Source organism: Coregonus clupeaformis, chromosome 23 (assembly GCF_020615455.1).
Source record: "Coregonus clupeaformis isolate EN_2021a chromosome 23, ASM2061545v1, whole genome shotgun sequence".
In the NCBI taxonomy this organism is placed as follows: domain Eukaryota; kingdom Metazoa; phylum Chordata; class Actinopteri; order Salmoniformes; family Salmonidae; genus Coregonus; species Coregonus clupeaformis.
Window position 1 is genome coordinate 58379722 of NC_059214.1, and position 12655 is coordinate 58392376.

Consider the following 12655-nt stretch of genomic DNA (forward strand, 5'->3'; position numbering starts at 1 on the left):
TACAAATCGAAAAATGTAACATTTGAAATGAATGTGGCAGAACAGTTAAGCCAAGAGTTCCTGTGGGAGTCTTCTCCTTCAGTCTTTTTGCCTCCTATGCCTCATTTCCCATTAGATGGGATTTTCCCAATGCCAACTTCACCTGAGACAGCCACTATCCAGTGTCATGTGTTGCTGAATTACAGATCTCGCTATCCCAATGTCGCTGCTGTCCATGGTGCTGAAATATCCAATCTCGGCTATTTGCATACATAGGACCATCCACACTTGACACCACACACACAAGTTAATGCTTTTTCTCTCACACACTTTTGAACATTGCACAACCTGCAACAAGACACTGAAACAACACTTAATTTCAAGTTTGTTTCTTTCTGAATAAAGATGAAATCAATGTGTGGAAGGAGATTGGACAATGTATAGGCATTCCCTATAGCTGTTTTTGACTGGAGCATGATCAGATTGCTTTGTTTGAGCCAGAATGGAAATTTGGTCTGAGAAACGACGCCCATTATAGCATGACTATTTCAGACAGAATTAACTTTATGTTATATGTAAAAATATAAATAAGGCAATGTTTATATGACCCCCTTTCAAACAGTCACTTATTTATCACTTTCTTGCAGATATACAGTGCATTCAGAAAGTATTCATACCCCTTAACTTATTCCACATGTTGTTTTCTTACAGCCTGAATTCAAAATGGATTCAATTATAATATTTTCTCTCACGCAGCTACACACAATACCCCATAATGACAAAGTGAAAACACGCTTTTGAAATTTTTGCAAATGTATTGGAAATTACATACAGAAATATCTCATTTACATACAGTGGGGAAAAAAAGTATTTAGTCACCCACCAATTGTGCAAGTTCTCCCACTTAAAAAGATGAGAGAGGCCTGTAATTTTCATCATAGGTACACGTCAACTATGACAGACAAATTGAGAAAAAAAAATCCAGAAAATCACATCGTAGGATTTTTAATGAATTTATTTGCAAATTATGGTGGAAAATAAGTATTTGGTCACCTACAAACAAGCAAGATTTCTGGCTCTCACAGACCTGTAACTTCTTCTTTAAGAGGCTCCTCTGTCCTCCACTCGTTACCTGTATTAATGACACCTGTTTGAACTTGTTATCAGTATAAAAGACACCTGTCCACAACCTCAAACAGTCACACTCCAAACTCCACTATGGCCAAGACCAAAGAGCTGTCAAAGGACACCAGAAACAAAATTGTAGACCTGCACCAGGCTGGGAAGACTGAATCTGCAATAGGTAAGCAGCTTGGTTTGAAGAAATCAACTGTGGGAGCAATTATTAGGAAATGGAAGACATACAAGACCACTGATAATCTCCCTCGATCTGGGGCTCCACGCAAGATCTCACCCCGTGGGGTCAAAATGATCACAAGAATGGTGAGCAAAAATCCCAGAACCACACGGGGGTCCTAGTGAATGACCTTCAGAGAGCTGGGACCAAAGTAACAAAGCCTACCATCAGTAACACACTACGCCGCCAGGGACTCAAATCCTGCAGTGCCAGACATGTCCCCCTGCTTATGTCCAGGCCCGTCTGAAGTTTGCTAGAGTGCATTTAGATGATCCAGAAGAGGATTGGGAGAATGTCATATGGTCAGATGAAACCAAAATATAACTTTTTGGTAAAAACTCAACTCGTCGTGTTTGGAGGACAAAGAATGCTGAGTTGCATCCAAAGAACACCATACCTACTGTGAAGCATGGGGGTGGAAACATCATGCTTTAGGGCTGTTTTTCTGCAAAGGGACCAGGACGACTGAGCCGTGTAAAGGAAAGAATGAATGGGGCCATGTATCGTGAGATTTTGAGTGAAAACCTCCTTCCATCAGCAAGGGCATTGAAGATGAAACGTGGCTGGGTCTTTCAGCATGACAATGATCCGAAACACACCGCCCGGGCAACGAAGGAGTGGCTTCGTAAGAAGCATTTCAAGGTCCTGGAGTGGCCTAGCCAGTCCCCAGATCTCAACCCCATAGAAAATCTTTGGAGGGAGTTGAAAGTCCGTGTTGCCCAGCGACAGCCCCAAAACATCACTGCTCTAGAGGAGATCTGCATGGAGGAATGGGCCAAAATACCAGCAACAGTGTGTGAAAACCTTGTGAAGACTTACAGAAAAAGTTTGACCTGTGTCATTGCCAACAAAGGGTATATAACAAAGTATTGAGAAACTTTTGTTATTGACCAAATACTTATTTTCCACCATATTTTGCAAATAAATTCATAAAAAATCCTACAATGTGATTTTCTGTATTTTTTTTCATCATTTTGTCTGTCATATTTGCCGTGTACCTATAATGAAAATCACAGGCCTCTCTCATATTTTTAAGTGGGAGAACATGCACAATTGGTGGCTGACTAAATACTTTTTTTCCCCACTGTAAGTATTCCCACCCCTGAGTCGATTAAAGCTGTGTCTTTCTGGGTAAATCTCCAAGAGCTTTGCACAACTGGATTGTAAAATATATGCAATATACATTATATAGACAGCCATTTTTTTTTTGCCAAAGGTTTTCAAGCCGAATTAAGTCAAAACTGTAACTAAGCCACTCAGGAACATTCAATGTCATCTTGGTAAGCAACTCCAGTGTCACACCCTGGCTCTGGGACTCTATATGTTGAGCCAGGGTGTGTTCATTCTGTTGTGTTTATTTCTATGTTGGCTAGAGTGACTCCCAATCAGAGGCAACGAGTGTCAGCTGTCGTTGGTTGTCTCTGATTGGGAGCCATATTTAAACTGTCTGTTTTCCCTTTGTGTTTGTGGGTTTTTGTTCCGTGTTGGTCATTGTTACCGTGGACTTCACGAGTCGTTTCTTGTTTTGTTTATTGTGGTCCTCATCTCTGTTAGACGATCGTGACAGAAAAACCCACCATAAAAGGACCAAGCAGCGTGTCCAGGAGCAGGCAGCCTGGACATGGGAGGAGATATTGGACGGTAAAGGGTCCTGGACATGGAAGGAGATACAGGCCGGGATGGATCGGCGTCCGTGGGAAGAGACGGTGGAGGCGCGCCGGAGAGAGGAGCAGCGGCGCCAAACGGGTCAACGTCGGACAGGCGAGAGGCAACCCCAGAAAAATGTTAGGGGGGGGCACACGGCATGGACGACGGGGCTGACGGAGGCAGACAAGGGGCGTATTCAGAGGGCCACCAGGTTACGGGGGTCACTGGTCAAAGTAGAGCCTACGGTGTGCGTCGCCAACCCGGTCCGGCCTGTCCCTGCGCCACGCACCAAGCCTACGGTGTGCGTCGCCAGCCCGGTCCGGCCTGTCCCTGCTCCTCGCACCAAGCCTATGGTGTGCGTCGCCAGCCCGGTCCGGCCTGTCCCTGCTCCACGCACCAAGCCTACGGTGTGCGTCGCCAGCCCGGTCCGGCCTGTCCCTGCTCCACGCACCAAGCCTACGGTGTGCGTCGCCAGCCCGATCCGGCCTGTCCCTGCTCCACGCACCAGGCCTACGGTGTGCGTCGCCAGCCCGGTCCGGCCTGTCCCTGCTCCACGCACCAAGCCTACGGTGTGCGTCGCCAGCCCGGTCCGGCCTGTCCCTGCTCCACGCACCAAGCCTACGGTGTGCGTCGCCAGCCCGGTCCGGCCTGTCCCTGCTCCACGCACCAAGCCTACGGTGTGCGTCGCCAGCCCGGTCCGGCCTGTCCCTGCTCCACGCACCAAGCCTATGGTGCGCGTCGCCAGCCCGGCCCGGCCTGTTCCTGCCACTCGCACCAAGCCAGGGGGTGCGAGTCGTCAGCCTGGTCCGGCCCGTTCCTACTCACGCACCAAGCCAGGGTGCGCACGTCAGCCCGGCCCGGCCTGTTCCTGCCACTGCACCAAGTCTACGGTGCGCGTCGCCAGCCCGGCCCGGCCTGTTCCTGCCACTCGCACCAAGCCAGGGTGCGAGTCGTCAGCCTGGTCCGGCCCGTTCCTACTCCACGCACCAAGCCAGGGGTGCAAGTCGTCAGCCTGGTTCGGCCCGTTCCTACTCCACGCACCAGGCCAGGGGGTGCGCGTCGTCAGTCCAGCACAACCCGTGCCTGGGTCACCGGTGCCTGGTAAGGTACCGGTCAACTGCTCCACTACGGAGCTGAAGCTAACCGCTCCTGCTAAGTCCAGTTCAGCTCCAGCCAGCGGGGCCAGACTGGACCAGGGGCGCTATGGGGGGTTTATTGGAGGGTGGTGGGCAAGGCCGGAGCCAGAACCGCCGCCGAGGAGGTATGCCCACCCAGCCCTCCCCTGTTTTGTTCAAGTTGAGGCGCGGTCGCAGTCCGCGCCTTTAGGGGGTACTGTCACACCCCTGGCTCTGGGACTCTATATGTTGAGCCAGGGTGTGTTCATTCTGTTGTGTTTATTTCTATGTTGGCTAGAGTGACTCCCAATCAGAGGCAACGAGTGTCAGCTGTCGTTGGTTGTCTCTGATTGGGAGCCATATTTAAACTGTCTGTTTTCCCTTTGTGTTTGTGGGTTTTTGTTCCAGTTGGTTTGGTCATTGTTACCGAGGACGTTACGAGTCGTTTGTTGTTTTGTTGATTGTTGTTTCTATTATCACTAAAGATAATAAAGTTAACCATGTTCGTTCATCACGCTGCGCCTTGGTCTATTCAATACGACGATCGTGACATCCAGTGAATATTTGGCCTTGTGTTTTAGGTTATTGTCCTGCTGAAGAGGGAATTTGTCTCCCAGTGTCTGTTGGAAAGCAGACTGAACCAGGTTTTCCTCTAGGAATCTGCCTTGACTTAGCTCTATGCCGTTTATTTTTATCCTAAAAAAGTATCTAGTCCTTGCCAATGACATGCATACCCATAACATGATGCAGCCACCACCATGCTTGGAAATATGAAGAGTGGTACTCAGTGATGTGTTGTGTTGGATTTGCCCCAAACATTACGCTTTGTATTCAGGGCATAAAGTTCATTTCTTTGCCACATTATTTGCAGTTTTACTTTAGTGCCTGATTGCAAACACAATGCATGTACAGGTTTCCTTCTTATACATTTACATTTTAGTCATTTAGCAGACGCTCTTATCCAGAGCGACTTACAGTTAGTGAGTGCATACTCTGTCAATTAGGTTAGTATTGTGGAGTAACTACAATGTTGATGATTCATCCTCAGTTTTCTCCTATCAAAGCAGCTGTTTTAAAGTCACCATTGGCCTCATGGTGAAATCCCTGAGCGTTTTCCTTCCTCTCTGGCAGCTGAGTTAGGATGGACACCTGTATTTTTGTGGTGACTGGGTGTATTGATACACCATCCAAAGCGTAATTAATACCTTCACCATGCTCAAAGGAATATTCAATGTCTGCTTTTTTTGTACCCATCTACCAAAAGGTGCCCTTCTTTGCGAGGCATTGGAAAACCTCCCTGGTCTTCATGGTTGAATCTATGTTTGAAATTCACTGCTCGACTGAGGGACCTGATAGATAATTGCATGTGTGGGGTACAGAGATTATGTAGTCGTTCAAAAATCACTATTATTGCACACATAGTGAGTCCATCTAACTGATTATGTGACTTGTTAAGCACATTTTTACTCCTGAGCTTATTTAGGCTTGCCATAACAAAGGGGTTGAAAACTAATTGATTAGATTACTAGATACTAGACTCTGTCAATATGTTTTTGGAAGTGCTCTGCATTTCTTGCATACATATCATATTTATTTAAGGATTATGACGACTTTCTAAAGGACAAAGCTGTTTCTGTGTGCTCCCTTGTCTCCACTGTCACTCACCACATCCCTCGATGCGTGCAAACAGAGCATCTATATTAGGGATGGGCAACTCCAGTCCTCGGGACCTGATTGGTGTTACACTTTTTCCCCAGCCCCAGCTAACACGTTTGACTCTAATAATCAAGTACTCATGGGTTTCAGTTTAGAATGCAATAAGTTTAATCATCTGTGTTTGCTAGGGATGGGGAAAAAGTGTGACACGCCTCCGACCCCCAAGGACTGGAATTGTCCATCCCTGATCTATATGGTAGGACCAGTACCAGACCTGAATGAATGTGTCTGTTTTGAATATTCACGGAGACAGAATGATGTGGTTGATAGCAGAGACGTCATGCCCAAAGGGGGCACAGGGTCACTTGCCCCCTCAGATTTGTGATGTTTAAATTTGTCTTGTTATATTTTCTCTGTCATACTACTAACCATGAAGATGGCTTTAGCTAGCCCAGATAGGATCCCAATCTCCCAACCTAATAACTACACTGAACAAAAATATAAACGCAACATGTAAAGTGTTGGTCCCATGTTTCATGAGCTGAAATAAAAATCCCAGAAATGTTCCATTCGCACAAAAAGCTTATTTCTCTCAAATTGTGTACACAAATTTGTTTACATCCCTGTAAGCGAGCATTTCTCCTTTGCCAAGATAATCCATCCACCTGACAAATATGGCATATCAAGAAGCTGATTAAACAGCATGATAATTACACAGGTGCACCTTGTGCTGAGGACAATAAAATGCCACTCTAAAATGTGCAGTTTTGTCACACAACACAATGCACAGATGTTTCAAGTTTTGAGGCAGCGTGCAATTGGCTTACGGACTGCAGGAATGTCCACCAGAGCTGTTAACAGATACGTTTATGTTAATTTCTCAACCATAATCCAAGGCGGCTTTAGAGAATTTGGCAGTACTTCTAACTGGCCTCACGACTTCAGACCACTTGTAAAGCAGCGTATGGGCGAGCTGTTGGCTGATGTCAACGTTGTGAATGTTCCATGGTGGCATTGGGGTTATGGTATGGGCAGGCATAAGCTACGGACAATGAACACAATTGCATTTTATCGATGACAATTTGAATGCACAGAGATACCGTGGGATAGTGTACGTGCACAAAGTGAGTTTGTAACATGTATATTATTCTTACTTGTTGTTCTTTATATTTACTACCATTGCCTATTGTAAGTTGCCTCTCTGTGTTTTACTGTGTTGTGTAATACTCCGCAGGTAGCATTATGCCATTAATACAGCCCTTCCTTTGTTAATAGCGTTGTTGCTCTACTTGTGCTATCAGTTATTGTGCATATTCATTACCCCTGTTATCTGTCCATTACAGGACCACTATCATTCCACTACCTTTCCATGTCCATTTCATCCGTGTGTGTCAATAAAGTATCCTTGAATGTAACTCTGAGGTTGCCTTATTCCCCTCTTACCGGGGAGGTGAAAGCGCAACCTGGTCTCAGAACATTTCGTATTATTCTGTATGTACAAAGCTGTGATCAAGGCAAAGGGTGGCTACTTTGAAGAATCTCAAATCTGAAATATATTTTGATATGTGTAACACGTTTTTGGTTACTACATGATGCCATATGTGTTATTTAATAGTTTTGATGTCTTCACTATTATTCTACAATGTAGAAAATACACAAGACACAGAGGAGGAGAAACTATCCAACACCCTGGGAGAGAGAACGAGTGACCTCAGTCGAACTCACAGCCAGAAAGATGGGTTAGATACAGGAGAGGAGGAGGTTACCCCGGATGCCATCACCCCTGCTCCTGTGAACAAGGAATGAGAGGGGAAGCCTTCTAATCAGGCCAACGGGCAGGCGGAGCGAGAGGTCATAGTGATAGTGATTCACACCCAGAGAGAGACAGACAACCCATACAACCTCTTGGCTGAGATTAACCACACAGAGGTAGAGGCAGAGGGCCTTCAGGGCAAGCCAGTCAGCCTGCCTGCTCTGAACCTCAAGTCAATTGTATTTAAATTCATATTCATTAAAGATTTTTAGTCAAGACTTGAAAAGTGCCATTTATTTCAAATGATAATTATTCAGTGTCTGCAACCCTCAAGAACCAGGGTGAGTCTGGGTCCCCCTTTAACTGGGCAAACACAACTTGCATATCGCATAGACTAGGCCGAAACGTTAATCTTTTAACCTTGCTTAAATAAAACAATGCTTTTTTAATAGTGAGCAAGAGTTTTCTATGATGATTAAAGTTTTTTGTCGCGCCCTCCACTTTTTTGTCAAATAATACATCTAAAAAAATGTAATAAGTTAATTATTAAAAGCATTAAAATTGGGATTGGGATGTTTCCCACTTATTTATACAACCTACTCCACAAAGTTTAGAGAAATGTTCTGAAATTAATTAAGAATTAAACAGAAGAAAATCAGAATTGAAGGCAACTATAATGAAAAGAATTTAATGGTCTATGGTTCAATCCTGTTTCTGGTCTAATGAATAATTAATATTGTTCCTCCTCTTCCTTGTGGCAAGCGCAGCAGCACACTGCCCTCCAAAGCCTGCAAAAAAAATGCTGGACTGCCCCTTTCCTCGCCCTGCATGGAACATCCAGGGTCACGTCCTTGGTGACGTGTGGGGTGACGTCCAGGGTGACCACAGCAACATCCTCTGGAAAGGGACAAAAGCGGGACAGAATGTAAATAAATGCAAACCGTAGGTTCTAAACACTGGCCAGTTGAATGGGATCTTTTATTTCAGCTCATGAAACATGGGACCAACACTTTACATGTTATCATGATGAACGGCACCTGTCAGAGTGCTTTCTATAAGTCTTACTCACCTGCTTGGATGTCAGATGGCAGAGTGGCGTAGACGGCCACCATGAGAGGCTTTTCTTCAGGTGTGACGTCCACAACCTCCAAGAGTGAAGAAGCAGGGTATGCATCTGTGTTAGGGGTGAGGTCCACAAGCTCCAGGTGGGAAGAAGCAGGATCTGCCTCTGTGTTTGGGGTGATGTCCACAACCTCTAGGTGGGAAGAAGCCGGGTCTGCATCTGTGTTAGGGGTGATGTCCACAAACTCCAGGTGGGAAGAAGCAGGATCTGCCTCTGTGTTAGGGTTGATGTCCACAACCTTCAGGTGGGAAGAAGCCGGGTCTGCCTCTTTGTTAGGGGTGATGTTCACAACCTCCAGGTGGGAAGAAGCCAGGTGTGCCTCTTTGTTAGGGGTGATGACCACAAACTTCAGGTGGGTAGAAGCCGTCTCAGCCTCTGTGTTAGGGGTGATGTCCACAAGCTCCTTGTGGGAAGAAGCCAGGTGTGCCTCTTTGTTAGGGATGATGTCCACAACCTCCAGGTGGGAAGAAGCAAGGTGTGCCTCTTTGTTAGGGGTGATGTCCACAACCTCCAGGTGAGAAGAAGCCGGGTCTGCCTCTGTGTTAGGGGTGATGTCCACAACCTCCAGGTGGGAAGATGCTGGGTCTGCCTCTGAGTTATGGGTGATGTCTACAACCATACGGTGGGAAGAAGCAGGGTCTGACTCTGTGTTAGGGGTGATGTCCACAAACTTCAGGTGGGTAGAAGCCGTCTCAGCCTCTGTGTTAGGGGTGACATTCACAACCTCCAGGTGGGAAGAAGCCAGGTGTGCCTCTTTGTTAGGGTTGATGTCCGCAATCTCTAGGTGGGAAGAAGCCGGGTCTGCCTCTGTGTTTGGGGTGATGTCCACAAGCTCCTGATGGGAAGAAGCCAGGTGTGCCTCTGTGTTAGGGGTGATGTCCTCAACTTCCAGGTGGGAAGATACCGGGTCTGCCTCTGTGCTACGGGTTTTGTCAGCAACCTCCAGGTGGGAAGAAGCCAGGTGTGCCTCTGTGTTAGGGGTGATGTCCAAAACCACTATGTGGGAAGAAGCCGGGTCTTCCTCTCTGCTACGGGTGATGTCAATAACATCTAGGTGGGGAGAAGCTGGGTCAAACTCTGTGTTAGGGGTGAATCCCTCAACCTCCAGGTGGGCAGAAGCCGGGTCTTTCTCTGTGTTAGGGGTGATGTCCACAACCTCCGGGTGGGAAGAAGCTGGGTCTGCCTCTGTGTTATGGGGGATTTCCACAACCTCCAGGTGGGAAGAAGCCTGGTCTGCATCTGTGTTTGGGGTGACAATTAAAATCCTGATTGGCTCTACTACTACAAGGCACCAGGATGTCATGACAAAAGGCATCTGTCAGAGTGCTTTCTATGAGGTCTACTCACCTGCTTGGATATCAGCTGGTAGTGTGGCGGAGAAGGCCACCACTAGGACAGGGGGAACTCGCAGGGTGTCTGCAGTAGGCTGGAAGTAGCTTTTCACCTCGTCCGCCACAAAGGCACAGACAGAGCTCATAAAAAAGGGGTCTTGAGGTCATCCAGGGAGAAGGACTGGCTGATTCTCCCGAGGATCGACCTCACAGAGTCAAAAGCAGCAGCCCGGGAGAAAGGGGTGTGAGGAGAAGAGGCCTTCAACGTGTTGGAGAGCTTCTCCCCTACGGCCACCACCATACTCACAGCCATCCCGCTTAGGAGGATGGGGTGATCTGAATGGCCTTCCTCTGGCTGAAGCCACAGGGCCAGGAGGATCCTGGGCACCAGCTCCACCACCACCTGGGATGGGCTGAGCAGGTTGCTACAGGGCTTATTGGACAGCTTGTCCAGAATGCTCCTCACAGCTCTCTCCACGATGATGTGGACCTTGGGGTCGCTGAAATCAACAAAAAGCAGCAGAGAAAGCTAAACGATGTGCAATGTTCACACAGAGAACACTGTCCTAGTTATTTTCTGCATAGCTCCAGATGTGTAGATGAATGGAGCAAGCTGTATGCAGGGCAGTACATGGAACTCACATGTCAGCGCCAGCTGGAGAGGTGGTGTGCATAGAGCGGCGGAGCTTGCAGACAGCCTTGTGCTCCATGTCAATCATTTTTAGGCAGGTGTTTACTTCCCAGGTCTGCCGTAGGAAACAGGAAGTCCCATTAGTGTAATTTCACAACAGATATATTCTGCTGTACTGACTAGTTGTTGAAAGGCTAGAAAGGAGCTCACTGACTGATAGTCTAAGTCTCTAACTCTCATTCTCTTACCAGCCGAGCGAGTTCGTTCCCCTCCTCCAGGGTTTCCTTCCACACCCTTCAAATAAAACACAAAGCATTTCAACTTTCCTGGCTTCCTATTTATCTGTTGTTTATTTTACCCACACCTCCTGGAGTGCTGCTGGTGACAGAGAATGGCAGTGAAGGTGAGAGCTGACGTGGTACTCACCTCTCCCTAAGGGATTTTTTGCCCTGAGACACCAGCCAGTCGCTCATGTGCTCCATGGTGACATGGGGCGAGACCTGGCCTCGACTCTGGAGCAGCAGATAGTGGACCATGAGCTTCTTCTGCAAGATGAGGTAAGGTGTGAGACCGTGCCACTAAAGACCATATAATGTGCTTTCAGAAGGGCCTCTCGCAACATTTCACAACTGCTCATGTCTCACAATTTGCAAGTGATATTAAAAACTCTTATGACCATCTTCTCTAAACTGTCTTGATATAAAACTCTTGTTTTGGGATTAAATCTATCTCTTTTTTTCTGTGGTTACTGTTTTTGTGGGATGAATCTTACCTGTTTATTGTAATATGCTTCCTCCCAGCAGGCCTGCATAGTCTGAAAATAAAGGCTGCTTCTACAGAATTCCTTTGAAGATAATTAAAATAATTATGCTTTATTAGGTACATTATGCACAGGCATTTACAGTATGCCAAAAGGAATATCTCCTAAGATTACCTTAGTGGGACCATAAGTGAACTCAGGAATGCTCCCAACCCTATCCATGGTCAGAGGGGGACGAAATGCAGCGCTATAAATATACGGGATGCTCTAGAGATAACAGGAATGACGTAAAGTCGCGAATGATCAATGCCTGTGGAGTCGTCCAATATGCTGCGCTGAGAATTGAGTTGTAGGCGATATTTGGATATGTTTGGCGCAATTTACATGTTTACATTCTATTGCCATGGAGAAATTGAGTTTCTAGAACCTGTTTTCTTCTATGTCTTTATTTCGTGAAATATTAAGATCTTTATTTTGTCATAATGTGTATATGAGGACGTTGGAGCCCGTTCCGATTCATGACGCGGTTATCCAGGTGCATGTTGCATAGACCTACTAATCCAACCTTGGCTTACAAGTTAAATTAAATTAGTATATATGCCTATACAAATCTATTGACCACATCCATTTAAATCAATGATTGTCAATTGAAAATGTGGTAGTTGTGTTATCCTGTTGTGCGCGTCAGGGCTCCTCTTAAGCACGTTATTCCAATATTTCCTAGAATTGACGCAGGTTACACTTTTGCAAAACTACTAGGTTAAAAATAAGAGCATGAATGACAATAAAGGTATGACTTGAATTATATGTGTAGGAGTGTGATGTTGTTCCCCTAGATTATGCACCAAATTGCACACAAGGACAGTTCAAGTAGGCCAGGTCAAGAGGGGATGTTAATAAGTTAATAATAATAATAATTCTGTAACGATCCCGGCAGTCTGAGTCGGGTCCTGTCTGTGGACTAGTTTTTCTGCTCGGGATCTCCAGTTTCCCGAGGGTTCTGGAACGCTCCGGGGAGCTCTCTTGATTTCCGCACCTGCATCCCATCAGCAATCTGCACACCTGGTCCTGATCATCACCCTTCTTAGGCTCTGGCCTAACATCCATTCCCTGCCGGATCGTTAGCCATGAACAGTAGGTTTACCAGAGTATCAGTCTTAGAGCTTCTAGCGTTAGTTTTGTTGTTTTGCACCTTGTTGGTTTGTTGTTTACTTACCTCCGTTTTTGTTCCATCTGCAGTCACTCGTCCGGAACCTTCATCCAACCTCTGCCTGGTGGTCGGCGGCTGCCGAGCCATGATTGG